This window comes from Vicugna pacos, chromosome 19, assembly GCF_048564905.1.
Source record: "Vicugna pacos chromosome 19, VicPac4, whole genome shotgun sequence".
Classification (NCBI taxonomy): domain Eukaryota; kingdom Metazoa; phylum Chordata; class Mammalia; order Artiodactyla; family Camelidae; genus Vicugna; species Vicugna pacos.
The window spans coordinates 23,972,801-23,990,410 of NC_133005.1; the positions used below are offsets into that span (position 1 = coordinate 23,972,801).

The 17,610-nt window shown below is 44.0% G+C and overlaps 1 protein-coding gene and 1 non-coding gene across 3 annotated transcripts in view; one reads left to right on the forward strand and one right to left on the reverse strand.

Annotated features, from left to right (window-relative positions):
* Positions 1–12,952: 12,952 nt before the first annotated feature.
* HCK (HCK proto-oncogene, Src family tyrosine kinase) overlaps positions 12,953–17,610 on the forward strand; it is a 36,444-nt gene continuing 31,786 nt past the window's right edge. For both annotated transcript variants that reach the window (XM_015237897.3, XM_006202668.4), the window contains exon 1: positions 12,953–13,238. The gene's annotated coding sequence lies outside the window, so the exon portion shown is untranslated. The remainder of the gene's footprint in view (positions 13,239–17,610) is intronic.
* Positions 15,438–15,510, reverse strand: TRNAS-AGA (transfer RNA serine (anticodon AGA)). The gene has a single exon. It is a non-coding gene; the product is annotated as a tRNA-Ser (tRNA).

Here is a 17,610-nt window from a genome sequence, read left to right on the forward strand (position 1 = left end):
CACTTTCTGACTCAGTTTGCCTGTCTTTGCCCTGTGTGCAATGGGACGGGAACTGGGGTGGGGGTGACATCTCAGAGAGACCCTCAGGGAGCTCACAGTTTGGGAGGAGGAAATACAACTTGCCCATCACAGCTCTGTTACAGTCTGGCTCCATGTTCAAGGTCCAAACGAAAAGTACAGCCACCGAGTCTGGGGTAGTCCAAGAAATCTGACAAGGTTGGAGGGGGAGGGAAGTCAGCATCAGGACAGTACTCAGCACAGCCTCAGTAAAGACACATAGGCTGAGAGGAAGAAGCCCTAAGAAGAGACCTGCATAGAAGAGCTAAAATTTAATTCTCAAACTTTACTTGACTTTCCATGGCCAGGTACATGGTAATTACTGTGAGGCTGGTACTATTATCACCATCATTAAAATAATATCATCATTATTATTAGGTCTTTGGATCCGGAGAGTTTCGTGGTTCATACTCAGTTCGTGGCAAATGACCATCATAATTGGTCCATGCAAGGTCCTTCTGATGTTTTACTTATATTCCCCAAACTCCATTCACACATTCCTACACTCCTTCCCCTCCCCACCACGGGCACCCATGTGTATGTTTTTATATGTCCCTGAACATACAATATACGATGTTGTGTGTGTGTGTTTATATTACATAAATGGTACTAGGTAAGGATTCATTTTAGTGTTTCCTCTATCACCCATAATATGTTTTTAAAGATCTACTCACGTTACTATGGAAAAACCTAACTTTTTATATCCAACCACCTCTAAATATTCCAGGCTGAGCATCTGCTGTTTTGTTCATCTGTTCCCCCATTGATGGACATTCAGGTTGCTTCCAACCCCCTCTTACCACAAACAACACTGTGATGAACATCTTTGCACATACTGTGCTGTTTGAAAGCTTTTTTGGTTTTCTACCCAAGGACAGAATTACTGGATTACAGGGCATATATGTTTTAATTTTCACTAAAATCTGCTAAAATTACTCCACTAACAGTATGTGAAGGATGCTGTTCCCACATTTTCAGCAACTTCTATGGTTTTTGACTTTATACTTTTTTGCATAGTTTGAATGTAAGGTGGCATCTCATTGCTGTTTTAACTTGCATTTCTCTGGTAATCCTGAGATTCAGAACCTCCTCCTATACTTGTCAGGCAATAAGGCTTCCCCTTCAGTGAATTGCCTGTTTGTATTTTTTCCCGTTATCTATTGGGTTTCCTGTCTTTTTCTTGTTGATTTGCAGGAGTAGCAGATATATTTTAGATATTAATCTCTTATTGGATATTGTTGTTCCAAATATCTTCTCCTAATCAGTTGTCCATCTATTAAGTTTATTTATGGCAGTGGTTCTCAAACTTTAGCATGCATCAGAATCTCCTGGAAGGACCCATATCTGGCTCACCCCATATGTGAGGCTCTTATCCTGTCTACCAGTCTTTGGGATACAATGATCACAGGCTGAGGCATTTGGACCTGCAGCTATGGGGAGCTTTAGTAAGTTCCTGAGTGAGGCAGCCGTGAGGGAGAAGTCAGTTGGCAATGGCTGGGGCCAAAGAGATAGGAGTCCCCTTTAAAGGCCAGCAGGCTTTGCAAGAGGATCAAACTCAGAAATCACCCAGTCCTAATATAGGTCCAGCAACAGGGCTGCTGAGAGATGCTGGGACAGCTCTTACCCCACAGCTCCGAGGATGGAGCAATTTCCCTCATACCCCACGGAAGTCCCCACCCACTCCGGAGCTACTCTCTTACCAAAGCCATGTAACCCCTTGATTTCTGAGGTCCAAAGAGCCCAGGCTCTGAGCATGGGGCCTCTGACCTTGCTTCCTCCTGCAGTGTTTGGAAACCCTGCCAGGATCACTTCCCATCAGGGTTCAGTTCCTAGCACAGCAAGATGCGAAACCCCCTGGGGGGTGGGACAGTTGATTCCTAAAGACTTTTAGGAGTGGGGTAAGGATGGAACTTCCCTCCCAGCTGGATCCCCTATGGGCAGTGTCAACCCACGGACAAATGATGGTTAGTGAAAATATCGCCAGCTGCCCCTTATACCCAAGCCCCTCCCATTTGGGGCCACTGCAACTTCTTACCCTGTCCCAGACTCCAACTGGAGACTCCTAGCAATCCTTCACAACCTGGGGCCACTGCCATTCGGTCACTGTCGTTTAGAGGGCACCCACTCTGTGCCAGGAACTGTGAGTCACTAGAAGGAGAGACAGAATAATCCCCACCTGCTGGGGGGCTCCTAGCCTGTTGGTCCCCAAATTATCACATCACAAATTCTCAACTGTAAAAATCAAAGAATGAGAAACCAGCACTTTCTGGGGAAGCTGGAAGGAGCTTCTCGAAGGTGACATATGAGCAAGACATTGAAGGATGAGTGAGATTTGGGGCAGGTAGAGAATAGCAGGGAGATCCCCCCAGGCAGGCCCAGCCTGGGCACAAGCGGCGGGGGTGGGATGCGGAGGGGAGGGGAGCTGAAGGAGCAGGGCACACACCAGGACTGGTAACCAGTGGGTACCAGTGCAGAGCTTAGGCGTTCCAGCTCCAAGGTCAGACTGAGTGGTTTTGAGTCCTAACCCTGTCATCTGCTAGTTGGGTGACCTTGGGGTAAGCCCCGAAATGTCTCTGGATCTTGGTTTCCTCATCTATAAAATGAGGTAATATTAGCATCACCCTCATGGGTCTCAGAGATTGTGGTGAGGCTTAAACAAGATAATCCACATGAAAGGGCATCTAGTAAGTGCTCAGTAAATGCGACCATTATTGTTGCTGGAGGAGCACAAGGTGTGTGAGGTGAGGGTCAGGACTTGTAGGAGAGGAAACCAGAGAAATGGTCAGACTGAGAAGGCCCTGCAATGGCAGGCTAGGAAGTACAGACAGAAAGGAACAAACTAATGGGCCTGCATTTTTTTTAAATGAATCTAGCTACTTGCATTTGTAACATTTTCAGCTGCTAAATTTGGGGGTAATTTGTTACACAGCAATATATAACTAATACAGTCAATAAGTCTTTATTAAGCATTTACTGCATATCAATTCCGTGGGGAATGCGAGAGAAAAAGACACGGTCCTGCCCTCAGGGAAGCAGACCATGTGCACATTCAACCATTCAACCAATATTTATTGAGCACTTACTACATACTCAGCCCTGTGTTGAATGCCAACTCGCAGAATGTTGGCAATTAAAATATCCTTCAGGACAAAGGGGCAATTTCAGGATTGATGGTAATGTCTATTTTAATGGTGTTGAAGTTACACAGATGTATATGCATTTGTAAAAATTCAGCAAAGGAACACTTAATCTTAAGCACTTTGTTGTACACAAATTTTACATTAAAAATACCATAAGCAAACACTGAACTCTAGGTAATATTATGTGTGCCAAAACTAGTTACTCTGAAACACATCTTAAAGATGAACTGATGGAGGGCTAGATGGATGGACATGTGATAAAACAGGTAGAATGTACGTGGTGAGTCTAGGGGTTTTGTTGTAAAAGTCTTCCAATTTTGTTGTACGTTTGAGAATTTTCATAATAAAATATTTGGGAAAAAGGACTCTCGATAACCATGTATACCAATCCTCTCATTTATTATTATTATTTTAACTACACAAATAAAAACAAATACAGTCTAGTTTAAAAAAAGATAAAAGGTCACCATCTCTTTCTCCCTGACCCCAATGTTCCTCTCTTCTTCAGTGACAATCTCTGTTCTTGTCTACTCTGTAGTTTCCAGGCCCTTCTCTACACCTTTACACACATATATAGGTAAGTACAAAAAACATGGGGGGTTGTGTGTTTTTTAATGAATGTACTCTCCATACTATTCTGCAAGCATGTCTTGGAGGTTCTCTCCATGTTAATTCATCTGCACCGTCTGTTTTAAACTGCTGGGTAGTTTGTACCCGCTCATTCAAGATGTGAGGCTCAGAGAGGAGGTCTTGCTCAGGAACAAACAGTACGTTAAAAGAGCTGAGATACCAACAGGTTCTCCTAGCTTCAAGCTCGGGAGCACCCTGCAGGAGCTCTGCCATCTTAGAATGGGACGGGGCGGGGCCAGGCCCTTTTATCTGGCTGAGCGCTGGCGGGCGGGCAAGTCCCGCTCTGCCCCGCCCCTTCCGGGCCCCGCCCCCTCCCTTTCCCCCGCCCTTCCAAAGGACAGGCCTGGACTCGAGCGCACCCGGACCCAGGAGGAAGTCAGCGTAGCGCTTCCTCTTTTCTTGGCCTCCGGAGACACTGGGGGAAGGGAGGGGGGTTGTGAAACCGAACGGTCTCCCAACCCCTCCCCCCCGGGGAGACCCATCAGCTGGAGGTGGCCACGCAGCTGGGGCAGAAAAACAACTTCATGGACACCCCCGTAACATCCCCATCCCCGCCACACCCCTGAATAGGAGGTCAGCTGTTTCAAGGATGGTACCTGGGGTAGGTAAGCTTCCGAGACGCCTACAAGCCAGCCTCCCTTGGTCACCCACATGAGAAAGCCCCAGCTCCTTATCCGCTGCCGCTTCTGCTGCTGCTACGGTCCCCAGCCTCATGGCCTGTCTGTTCTTGCCTAGGGCTTCAGGCATCAACCACACAGAAGTTTTGTGGTTCCTCAGACAGGCCAGGCTCTTCCTCCCTCAAGTCGTTGTCAGGCTGGCCCTTCTGTTGGAATACCCTTTGCCATGACATTCCACTAGCATCATTTAAGCCTCAACTGATCACCTTCAAGAAGTCCTACTGATGTACACCAGGCTGGACCAGTGTCCCTCCTATTTGGTTCTACAATGTCATGAGCCTCTCTCTCTACCCCAGAATTTTCCACTTCTCTAAGTTATCGGTCTAGTTTTTGTCTCCCTATTTGGATTGGACGTTGCTTGAGGGCCCAGACTACCTTGTCCAGTTTTGTCCTCCTAGCTCCTGGCGGCATTTGGAGAGATAAAAGGGCCTAGGCCCCAGCCATGCCCCCATTCCTGCAGGGTGTGCCCAGACCTGAGAGCTAGGACAACGCGTTCCCATCCCAGCTATTCTAACTTGCTTTCTGTTCCTGAGCAAGACCTCCTCTCTGAGCCTCCAACCTTGGATAAGAGGGCACATCCTACTCAGCAATTTAAAACTGAGAAGATATGTATGAATCAACATGGAGAGAGCCCTAAGACATGCTTACAGAATAGTATAGCAAGTATGTTCATTTTTTTAAAAAATAACATGGTTTTGTGTTTACCTATGTATGTGTGTAAATGTGTAGAGAAAAGTCTAGAAACCACCCAGTAGGCCCTTAATACATATTAATAGAATTAATCAAAAAATGAAGGGTTTGGATCCCAGCAGTGTCATTCAGTAAACGCACATTCATTTAGTTTCTTTCATTCATTCAATTTTCTTCATTCATTCAGTTTCTACATCTGTAAAACGTGCACATGATCAGTACCTGCATGGAACTTGCACAAAAAAAAAAAAAGTAGAAGAGACAGACAATAAACAAGTTAACATATAAATATGTATTAGAGTACCTGAGGGTGACACGTTCTCTGGAGAAAAATAAGCCAGGGCAGGATGGGGTGGAGTGAAAAGATGGGGGATGAAGGAGTTTTTTTAAGAAGAGTGGTCAAGGACCTGCTGAGGGCTGTCTTCTCAGATTTTCATTCGCCTCTTGGAAAATGGGGTCGGCAGTGACCTCCTCCCTGAGAGGGTGTAGCGGTGAAGTGAACACTGGCTACTTTGCAAATAAAAGGGGAAATATCTGAGCCCTGAAATAATCATTGTGGCTCTCTTCCCCATCTGCTATCCTGTTTTGAATATAGAACAATCAGCAGTTCCCAAAGAACTTGAAATAAATAAAATGCAAATGTTCCTAGAAATAGGAAAATATATTTTTGAAAGAGCCAGCTTCTGACTCCCTGTAAAGTGAACCTACTTTGTTCCCTAGCTCCTGCCCTCCCTCCAGGACTGAGCCCTGTGTCTGTCCTCTAGTCAGTATCTCTCTCCCTACTCCTCAATCTCCAGAGCACACTTCCTAAGTTTGTGTAGCTGTTACAATCACGGCCTTTGGGGACACACTGGAGGCTCACAGACCTGGCTTGGAATTTGTTTTTGACTGTATGACCTTGGGCTAGTGTCTTTACCTCTCTTAGCCATCCACTTATAATCATCTCCATCTCAAAGAGATTAAATGAGATGGTGTAAGTGAGGGCATAATAATGAGTTTGCAATGCAATGATTCAATGATCCAATGATCTGGTGAAGTAAAAACTCTTACCATTCCATTTCACAGAATAGGAAGCGGGGGCAGGAGCAGTTGAGTAACTTACCCAAAGTGAGAGGCTGTCAGTCCATTCTTGATGCCTTTGCTTTCATTATTCCAACACCCCTGGCCACAGTGTCAGGTGCATATCCAGAAACTTTCTTGACTCTTCATCCTCTAAAAATCCTACCCAGCCTCAATTCAATCTTGTCCATGAAGTCTCTGAGTTTTTAAAAAATGACTTAATTTTTGAATAGTTAATATATTCAGGTGGTTCAAAATTCCAGAGGACAAAGGGTATATTGGGACCAATAAGTCTCCCTCCCTCCTCTGTCCCCCAGCCACACAGTTCCATTCCCTGGAAGAAACCTCTGGGACTGTTTCATTTGTGTGCCCTTCCTGATGCAGTCTAGGCATATGCTGGTAAATTCCCACACACTTGTTCTTTTGGTTGACACAAATGGTAAAATACAATAGAAGCTTTTGTGCACCTTGCTTTCCCCCCTTACTCACTTGTTCCATATTAGTACATAAAGATTTTCTTCATTCTTTTAAAAAAATTTTTAAATTGAATTATAACTAACATATTCATTAATTTAAATATAAAATCCAGTAATTTTTAGTATATTCCCAGATTTGTGCAGCCATTACTACAATAAATTTTAAGATATTTTTATTACCCCCCCCAAAATACCAACCATTCCTTATTTCTCCCCAACCCCAACCCTGGACAACCACTAATCTACTTTCTGTTTCTGTAGATTTGCCTATTCTGGACATATCATATTAATGGGATTATACAATATGTGATCTTTTGTGACTGGATTCTTTCACTTAACACATTTTCATCCATGTTTTAGCATGTATCAGAACTTCATACCCTTTTATTGCCAAGTAATATTCCATTGAATGGATATAGCACATTTTATTTATCGATTGCTGGACATCAGAGTTGTTTCCGGTTTTGGGCTATTATGAATAATACTGCTATAAAAATTTCATGTGTAAATTTTTATGTAGACATATATTTTCAATTTTCTTGGGTAGATACCTAGGAGAGGGTTTGCTGGGTCACATGGTAACTCTATGTTTAACCTTCAGAGGAACTGCCACACTGTTTTCCAAAGAGCCTGCACCATTTTACATTCTCACCACAGTATACAAAGGTTCTAAATTTTTCATATTCTCATCAACAGTTGCTATTATCTGTCTTTTTTATTATTAGCCATTCTAATGGATGTGAAATAGCATCTCATTGTGGCTTTAATTTGTATTTTCCTAATGACTAGTGATATTAAGCATCTTTTAACGTGCTTATTAGCTATTTGTATAGCGTCTTTGGAGAAATATCTGTTCAAATCTTTTGCCCACTTTTCAATTATGTTATATTTTTATTATTGAGTTGTACGTGTTACTTATATATTCAGGATACCAGTACCTTATCAGGTCTATGATTTGCAAACATTTTCTTCCATTCCATGGGTTGTCTTCTCATTTTCTTGACTGTATCATTTGCAGCACAAGTTTTTCATTTTTATGAAGTCCAATTCATCTGTTTTTCTTTTGTCAATTACGTCACACCTGAGAAGGCTTTGCCTAACCCAAGGTCACGAAGGTTTATTTCTTTTTGTAAAAATTATTTTATTTATTTTGGGAGGGAGGTAATTAGGTTCATTTATTTATTAATTTTTAGAGGAGATACTGGGGATTGAACCCAGAACCTTGTGCATGCTAGGCATGCACTCTACCACTTGAGTTAATTCCTCCCTCCTCGCAAAGATTTATTTCTAAGAGTTTTATACTTTTAACTCATACATTTAGGTCTATGATCCATTTTAAGCTAATTTTTGTGGATGATGTGAGGTAGGGGTTCAATTTTATTATTTTGCATGGGGATATCCTGTTGTTTCAGCATCATTTGTTGAAAAGACTTTTCTTTCCTCTCATTGAATTGTCTTGACCACCTTATTGAAAATCAATTGGCTGTGAATGTGAGGGTTTACTCTGGACTCTCAATTCTGTTCCATTGATCTTTATTTCTACCTTTACCACAGTGTTTGATTACTGTAGCTTTGTAGTAAGTTTTCAAATTGGGAAGTGTGAGTTCTCCAATTTTGTGTTATTTTTTCAAGATTGTTTTGGCTGTTCTTGGTTCCTTGTGTATTTCCATGAGAATTTTAGGATGAGCTTGTCTATTAAAAAAAAGACATCTGGGGTTTGACAGGGATTAGGGTGATCACTCTGGGGCATACCAATGCTAAGTTTTCCAGTCCACTAAGGGATGTCTTTTTCCATGAGATATTTTGTCCATCCTGTAAGATGACTTTATTTAGTTCTTCTTAAGCATCTTTCAAGAAAGTTTCTTAATTTTCAGGGAATCTTGCACTTGTTTTGTTAAATTTATTCCCAAGTACTTTATTCTTTTTGGTGATATTGTAAGTGAAATTGTTTCCTTAACTTTATTTTCAGATTATTCATTGTTCCTGTATAGAAATATAACGCGTTTTCACAATCCTTATCCTTTCTGACAACTGCTTGGTACTCCATTATTGTGTTATCATTTATTTTCCCAGTCCCCAAATGATGAACATTTAGATTATTTCCAGTCCTATCCTAGTAAAAGTGGTGCTGTAGTGACTCTCCTTGTACATACCCATGAAGTCTCAGGCATTCCAATCTTTTTTCTCTCTGAGCTCCTACAACTGCCAGTTGCCACCACCTTGGACCATGCTGCCCTCATCTTGCCCTTGGATGACTGCCTCAGCCTGCTCACTGGGTTCCCTGCTTCCCCCTGGGCCCTTCAATCCATTCTCCCCCCAGCAGCCAGAGACATCCCATTAAAACACAAGCCAGTGTGGCTTACTCCTCTGCTCAGAACCCTCCAGTGGCTCCCATCTGGTGTCAAAGTTTAACATCAATACTAAGATGTTCATGACCTCACAGTCTATCCCCACAACTCCTCCAGCATCATTTCAATTCCCCTCCGTGCCCGCTTTGTTCCATCTACACTGGCCTCCCTGTGTTCTTTAAACATATCAAGTGCAGTCGCACCTCAGGACCTTAGCTATTACTCTTCCTTCTACTTGGAACACACTTCCTTTAGACTATCCCATGACTCACTTCTCCCATTCAGCAGGTCTCTGCTGACATGCGCCCTCTTCAGAGAGGCCATCCCTGACCACTCTGTCTCCAGCCACATCATCACTCCCCCCCAACCCCTGCCACCTCTCCCCTTGCTTTGCTTTATTTTTCTTAATAATCCTTATCATTCTCAGGCATAAGATGTTAGTTGATTCTCACAATGACTCACTGAGGTAAACACTATTATTATTCCCACTTGACAGATTAGGAAACTGAGGCTCAGAGAGGTGACTTGACATGTGCAAGATCACTTAGTTGATAAATGGCAGTGCCAGGGTTTGAACTCTGGTTTGACTCCAAAGGTGCAATGTTTAGTGCCACTACTTATGGTCAGCTATGTTCCCCATGACAATGAATGAATGAATGCATGAATAGACAAAATGTTTTCCATCCCAAACCATGGTAAGGCAGTGTTTTAGGATAAAATCTGTAATTGTATCAGTGTTCTTTAATGTTAATATTAGTTAGGTGGGAATTTTTTTTTTATTAAAATGACTGAATTGGCTAGGATGGGGAGAAACTGGAAACCATACATCACTGATGGAAATGTATAATAGTATAATTACTTTGAAAACCAATTTAGCAGTGTATTATAATGTTAAACATATACTTACTATATGACCCAGCAATTCCAGTCCTAAGTATTTACCCAAGAGAAATGAAAACATGTTCACACAAAGACTTGTACATGAATATTCATAGCAGCTTTATTCTTGTAACAGAAACAATCCAAATATCCATCAACAAGTAAATGGATAACTAAATAATGATATATCTATACTATGGAATACTACTCAGCAGTAAAAAGGAACAAAATACTAGAACATGAAACAACATGGACTCTCAAAAGCAATGTATGAGAAAAAAAGAAGACAAAAAAAAAAACCGTACTGTATGACTGCATTTATGTGAAATTCTAGAAAAGACAAAGCTAATCTATAATGATAAAAAGCCAATCAGTTGTTACCTAAGGAAATGGGTGGGAGAAATTGACTGCGACAGGGTGTAAGGAAACTTTTCGGAGTGATGGAAATGTTCTATGTCTTGATTAGGGTAGTGGTTACAGAGATGTATACAATTGCCAAAATTCATCAAGCTGAATATTTATAATGGTGCATTTTATTTATAAAATTATGTCTTAATAAAATTGATAGGGGCTTTAGGAACACATACACAGATTTTATTGCAGCATTACTTTAATAGCAAAAAAAAAAAAACTGGGGAAACTGGCTGTTGACAGGAGAATGTTCTGGCTGTCAGTGGTCCTTTGCCATCAGAATGGCAAACTTCTGGAATAAGATGTAGCCAAAGCTGACAATGACATTCTCATATCCCTAACATCTGCATCTCTCTTCCTAGGGGCTCTCTCTGGTGGCTGAACCGTGCATGGGGCAGGCCAGAAATCCTGGAGTATTAAAACCTACCCCACCCTGGGAGCAGCCCTCATCCAATGTCTGACAGGAGTTGGTGTATAAATGCCCCAGCTCACTCATGTCTTACATGGGATAGCTCTGAGGTGGGAACAGCACACTGTCCAGAGTTCCTTCCCCACTGGAACTGAGTCCAGAAGCCCATAACTGGGGCTTGTTTGATAATGTTGTCTTAATTGGCTTCCTTCCCTTCCCTGTCTCAGTCATCCACTCCCCTACCAGTGTTTTCTGCATCTTCCAAATAACCATCTTTCACTTGAATCCATGTCTAGAGTTTGCTTCTGGGGAATTCAAATTAAGACCAGCAGATGATACCAAGGGTCAGTCAAGGTATGGGGAAATGGTGGGAGAAGAATCCCAGCAGCCGCCATCCCACAAGCATCTGTCATTCTCAGCAAAGCAAGTCTTTATAAAATCCTCACATGGGTTCACAAGGGGACATGTATGAGGATGTCCCCTTATGGCATTGTTTATGGTAGTGTGAAGTTGTGTGCAGTCTGGGTATCCATGACTAGGGGAATGGACCAGTAGACTATGGAGGATGTAGAAAATGACCTTCAGCAACATGGCTAGGTATTAATAGTATCTAGTGATGGACTGGAAAAAAAGTACAAAATTGAATAAGTACCACCCAAGTAAATTAAACACATAATTAAAATGTTACCTATTTTTTAAAGTGCATGAATGTATTTAAATACATAAATCAGACACATAAGAGCAAGGTCATTATCTTTCTTATTCAGGATTCTGTCCTCCTTCCCCACTGACTCCCAGAAGACGTTTGGTCATATCTGGAGACATGTTTGGCTGTCACAGTTGGGGAAGTGGGTTTCTACTGGCATCTACCGGATGAAATCCAGGAATGCTGTTCAGCATCCGACTATGCATGGGACAGCACCCCCCACAACAAAGAGTTCCAGGACCTAAATGGCAATAATGCTGAGGCTGAGGAGCCCTGTGTAGCCCAGTGCCGGGATAGTATTGCTGAATGAATGAGAGATGATGGTGACCTGAACTGACTGGTAACACTTGGACTAGAGGCTCAGTAGGATTCCTGTACATTGTGGAGGTGTGTTCAGCAGAATTTAGGGTGACAGCCCCTCTCTTTCCAGGAGCAGGTGTGCTTTGCCCTTGTCTGGTCCAAGCACATCTCATTCATCTGCAGCCTCCAGCTATGCCCTCCAGCCCCACCTTCTGCCCCCTCGATTTTCAAAGTCCTCTGAGCTGCCTGGAAGCAGGCAAGGGGTGAGCCAGGCTGGTTCCTGCAGGCGAGGAACTTTGCCTGGCGTTTGAATAGCGAGGGGCCTGCAGAGCAGAAACTGTAGACCACAGAAGGGCAGGAAAGGCTTGGGACGCAGCTTTGGGGAAGGGCCTGGGGCTAGAAGAAGGGGGTTGGAATGGCAGGGAAAACGAATTGGAATGCTTGGGGAAGGGGGGTGGATTTAGAATCCTGTGAGGGTGACGAGAGTGTGATTAGGATCCTCCGGAGCCAGTTTAGAATCTTTTGATAGGTGGCATCAGAAACCCTGGAATCTTTGTATGGGCCAGATTAGAATCCTGGGGAGTGGAATAAAATCTTACAGAAACAGGCTGGGATCACCTAGGAGCAAGATTAGAATTCCTAGGATTAGGGTCATAACTCTTGAGGGCTGGGTTAGAATCTTTTGAAGAAAAGTGTTATGATCCTTTGGTTGGGTGGGTTAAAATCCTTGGGGGCAGAATTAGAAATCTCAGGTAGGCGAGGTTAAAATTCCTTCAGATATGAGATTCAAAATCCTTTGGGGCAGAATTAAAATCTCGGGAGGAGGAGATGAGGTGTTGGGGTTCCCCGGAAGGGAAGGGTTTAGAATCTTTTGGAACCAGTTTGAGGCTTTGGGAGGCGGAATTAGAACGCATTAGAGAAGGAGATTTGGACCTTTGAGGGACCGGCTAAAATTCTTGGGAGCGGAGTTATTATCCTTCAGGGACGAGATTAGGATTCTTGGGGGCAGGATAGAAGCCTTAGATAGGTGTTTTTAAAAAATCCTTAGACGACTTGATTAGGATCCTGGGAGATGGAGTCGGAGATTACAGTCCCTGGGGTGGGGTTAGAATCTTGGGGGCAGGGTTAGGATACTTGGGGGCGGAGTTAGCGTCGCCCCGGGCGCGGCTAAGGCACCCAGATGGCCTGTGGGCGCCACCGCGTCCCTGATTCCAGCTCGAGCGCACCGTCGAGCCTAGAGGCGAGTGGGAGGGGACGCCGACAGTCCAGCGCGAGACGGGCCCCAAAAGACGCACGGAACCGAAGCCCCTCGGAAAGCAGCCCCATTCTCTTCTCGAAAAGTCAGTCCATCTTCACTTGGGCACGGACTCCCCGGGATCCCGGGGCCTGCCAACCTGGGGGGGCGTTCGAGCTGCGAGGATCCGGGCTGCCCGCGGGACGAGGAGCGGGCGCCCAGGTGAGTGCCATGGACCCGGGATGGGGGACACCGACCTGTGAGCTCAATCTGAGAGTCTGAGCTGCGGAAGGAGCCAGGGGCGGTGGGTCGGACAGGCTAGGATGCAACGGGAAGGGACTGTCGAGGGAGTTCGGACAGGCCGTGGGATGTGGGGCTGAGCTGCAGGGGAGGGTGCCCAGATGAACAGGGGAACTGCCCAGCTGTGAACTTGGGAAAGCTTTAGCGTGACTGTATGCCTCAGCTGCCACTTCTCTAGGCTGTCCAGGTTCCCCTTCTGCGAGGGAAAAAAAAAAAACAAAAAACAAGAAGGGCTTCACGGAGCTCGGGAGGGGAAGGCCCTTATGGTTCCTGGTGGGGGTGGGTGATGGTCACGGTCACGGCGGATTGGCAGCCATAGTGAGGAAGGGGACAGCTGGCCATAGGCGTGACGTGTGAGCCACACCCAGGCAGGGCTGCAGCTGGGTCTGCTGGCTGAGCTACCTCCTCCCACGCTGGGGCCTGATCCCCAGCTGGTCTAAGTCAAACCCCAAGCCTCCTGGACAGACCACAGGACACCTGGCCCCTCACTTTTCCTCCTTGTGAGAACTTGGACAAGTCACTCTCCCTCTCTAAAATCCAATTCCCTCATCTGTCAAAGGGGGTGATTCAGTCTTTCCTCCAAGGCTGCAGTGAGCTAGAGTATGTTAGAGGTTTTGTATGTCAGATTTTACTGTAGTGGTTAAGGAAGGGGTTTCTGGAAGCAATCAGCCTGTTGCACTTTGGGCAAGGAATTTGGCCTTTCTATACCTCCTTTTCCACAAATGTAGGATGGGGATATTAAAATAATAGCTCCCTCATAGAGTTGTTTTGAAGATTAGATTGAGATACTGAAGGAAAGCTCTTAGAGCACTGCTAACTATTGTCTGGGCACCCGGTGATTCTCAAACTTCAGCGGCACATCAGAATCACAGATTTCTAAACCTTGACCCCAGAGTTTGTGATTCAGTAGGTCTGGCGCAGGACCCCAAGAATTTGCATTCCCAAATGATGGTCATTGCTGCTGGTTCAGAGGTCACACTTGAGAACCACTTTGGCCTGCACAGAGAAAGGCCTCAATAGATACCAGTTCTCTTCACTGCTTTATATCCCTTTTTGGGAGGAGGCAGAGGGGGTTAAAATACAGAAAAGTAAAAAGACTAGCATGCTAAAAATCCCAGGAACCCACTACTCAGAATTAACAAATGTTCGCATTTTGCCCTGTTTGCTTCAGATTTTTGAAAAATACTATCACTAAAAGTAACAGATAAAATTGAAGCCTCCCCACCTGGTATTCCTCTCAGTCCTGTTTTTCTCCTTCCCCAGAGGCACCCGCTGTCATGAATTATAGCCCTTCCAGTCCATGCCCTTAAAAAATTAATACATATATGTGAGTGCATAAAGAATACATAGAATTGTTTTCCATGTTTTAATGGAAATGCTATCTAACTGTGAGATTCTTAACAAAATTTCATTTTCCCCTGCCTTCTTGTCATAAGCTGTCACAGTCTAGCCAGGATGAGAAACAGAGATCTAGTTTATAACTTCTAAGTGGAGGACCCCAGCAGGGGAACACCCTACCTTATTTCTCATTCCCCTGGTGATGAACATTCAGATTGTTCCAGCTGTTCACGACAACCAACAGCACTGCTGGGACCAGCCCGGATGTGTGGTCTTGGGCACATGTTACAGGTGTTTCTAGGGGAAAGCACCAAGAGGCTGGATGGCTCTCCAGAGGGGCAGCTGTTGCCCGCTCCTTTTGTGTATGAGGAGGACTGAGGCTTGGAAAGGTGACCCAGAGAGTCTGAGGCAAAAAGGGAAGAAAGAATCTGGCTCTGCTGACCTCCCAGCTCTCTCTAGACCCAGGGCCACTGTCACCTGCTCTCTGCTGCAGGAGAGCAAAGATTTTCATCCACCTCGTTCACTGTGCCTGACACTTAGTAGATACTGAAACAGTGGAAACATAAATCTTTTAAAAAATTTTTGAATAACGAGCATTTCTGTTTATATTTAATGGTCTTTTCTGAGCATGTTTTATTTAATGTAATTAGTAAAATGCTGCATGTACAATTTTTATCCCACTTACGTACCTAGTATCACATTGTAAGCATTTTTCTACATCATTAAAATGTCCTTGAATTTTTTTGGGGGGGGGAAGTAATCGAGTTTACCTGTTTATTTTAATGGAGGTACTGGGGATTGAATTCAGGACCTCACGCATTCTAGGCATGTGCTCTACCACTGAGCTATACCCTCCACACCCAAAACGTCCTTGTATTTTTAATGGGCACATAATATTCCACTGTTTGGATGTGCCATAATTTGTTTAGCCATCATAGCAAGGCACTTTCATGTAGTCTGCAATTTTGAAAAATATTTTAGGGAAGGAAAGTATAGCTCAGTGGTAGAGTACATGCTTAGTATGTACGAGGCACTGCATTCAATACCCAGGACTGCCATTAAAAATAAATAAAAATATAAATTAAAAAAATCTAATTACCCCCCCTAATTTTTAAAAATATTTTTAGGTGAAATCCACACAACATTACAAAATTAACCATTTTAAAGTGAACAGTTCAGTGGCATTTAGTACATTCACAACCTCTGTGTAATTCCAAAACACTTCCAACTTCTTGAAAGCAAACACTGTACTCATTAAGCAATTCCTCCTGTCCTCCCTCTCCCCAGCCCTTGGCAACCACCAACCTGCTTTTGGTGTCTATGGACTCATTTATTCTGGATATTTCATATAATGGAATCACACACTGTGTGACCTTTTGTGACTGGTTTCTTTCACTTAATGCAAGATTTTCAAGGTTCATCCATGTTGTAGCCTATGTCAGTATTTAATTCCTTTTATGGCTGAATAATGTTTCATTGTATGTGTACACCACAATTTGCCTATCCGTTCATCTGTAGAAATTCGAATTGTTTCCACCTTTTGACTATTGTGACTAGTGTGCTGTGAACAGGCATGCACATATATTTGAGCACCTGTTTTCAATTCCCTTGGGTATCTACCTAGGAGTAGAATTTCTGGGTCACATAGTGACTCCATGTTTAATGCTTGAGGAATTACCAAATTGCGTTCCACTATTTTACATTCCCATTGGCAATGTACAAGGGTTCCAATTTCTCCCTGTCATGGCCAACGCTTGCTCTTTTCATTTAAAAAAATTATTATTATAGCCATTCTAGTGAGTGTGGGAAGCATGAATCTTAATCTCACCCCAGCCAGGCTGCTCTCTGGGGGCCCTTTCCCCAGAGGGTGAGGGGAATGTTGTCTGTGTTCAGAGAACCAGCCAGGATTTGGACTTTAAATTCTTTTATAAAGTAAGTCCCACAAGGGCACAGACATGCCTATCTCCTAAACTACTGTATCTCTAACATGTGGGACCTGGCACATAGTAGGGCCTCAAAAATACTGAATTTAGGACTGTTGAACAACTCCTCCCCTCCCTTGCCTGAGATATTTCAGCGCGTAGGTGTCTTTCAGTTGGCCCTACCTAGTTACTCTTTTAAAATTAGTTGCCAACATGTAAAGTCAAGAGACCGCACATAAATCTGGATTTCTGTCTTCTCTTGAAGAACTGGAAGTGTTGGCAGCCCTGGGACAAGAACCTTGGTATCCTGTGCTCCTCTGCTATTCACTCATGGCGGCATCAGGGATGCTGAATGGGGGCTACCCCATAGACGGCACCTGAGCGGTCCAGTTTGCAGCCCCCTTGCCTGGACCACCTTCCTCCTGTAGGTGGCCCTATGGGCCCCTGCAGCCATTTCACAGCCCTCCAACTGTGATAAGGCCTCCTTTTTTTTTGTTTAATCGATAATAATAAATCTGGATTTCTCTGTGGAGTGTGGCTGAAGACCTCCCTTTTTATAGAAAAGGGATGTCTAGCCCAAAGAGGGTAAGTAACTTTCCCAAAATTACACAGAAAGTCCACAGCACAATCACTCTTAGCCTTCGACTTTCTAAACAAACCTCCAAAGCACTTTGATCCCCACCCCTTTTCTCCAGTTTCCTCTACCCCAGGACTGGGAGATTCAGGGTACTTTCAGAGGCGTGGGTAATGATACAGAAAAAATCCTTGCTTGAATATAAAACATGCCCTATTCTTGGCCAGTGTCTGTGGCCACACATGCTCACCCTTTGCTGTTACTGCACCTTCTGGATGGCACCGCACTGACGTTTGCCTTTCTAATCCTGCCTGTAACACCTGCCCAAGCTCCCACCATCACCATGAAATCCTTTGGTCCAGGAGACCTAGATGCAGCCAAGAGAATAGGAGCACCTCCCTCAACTCTGCCAGAGAAATGAAGAGCAGGAGACAGAGCCCAGGACACCTGAGTTTGGGTG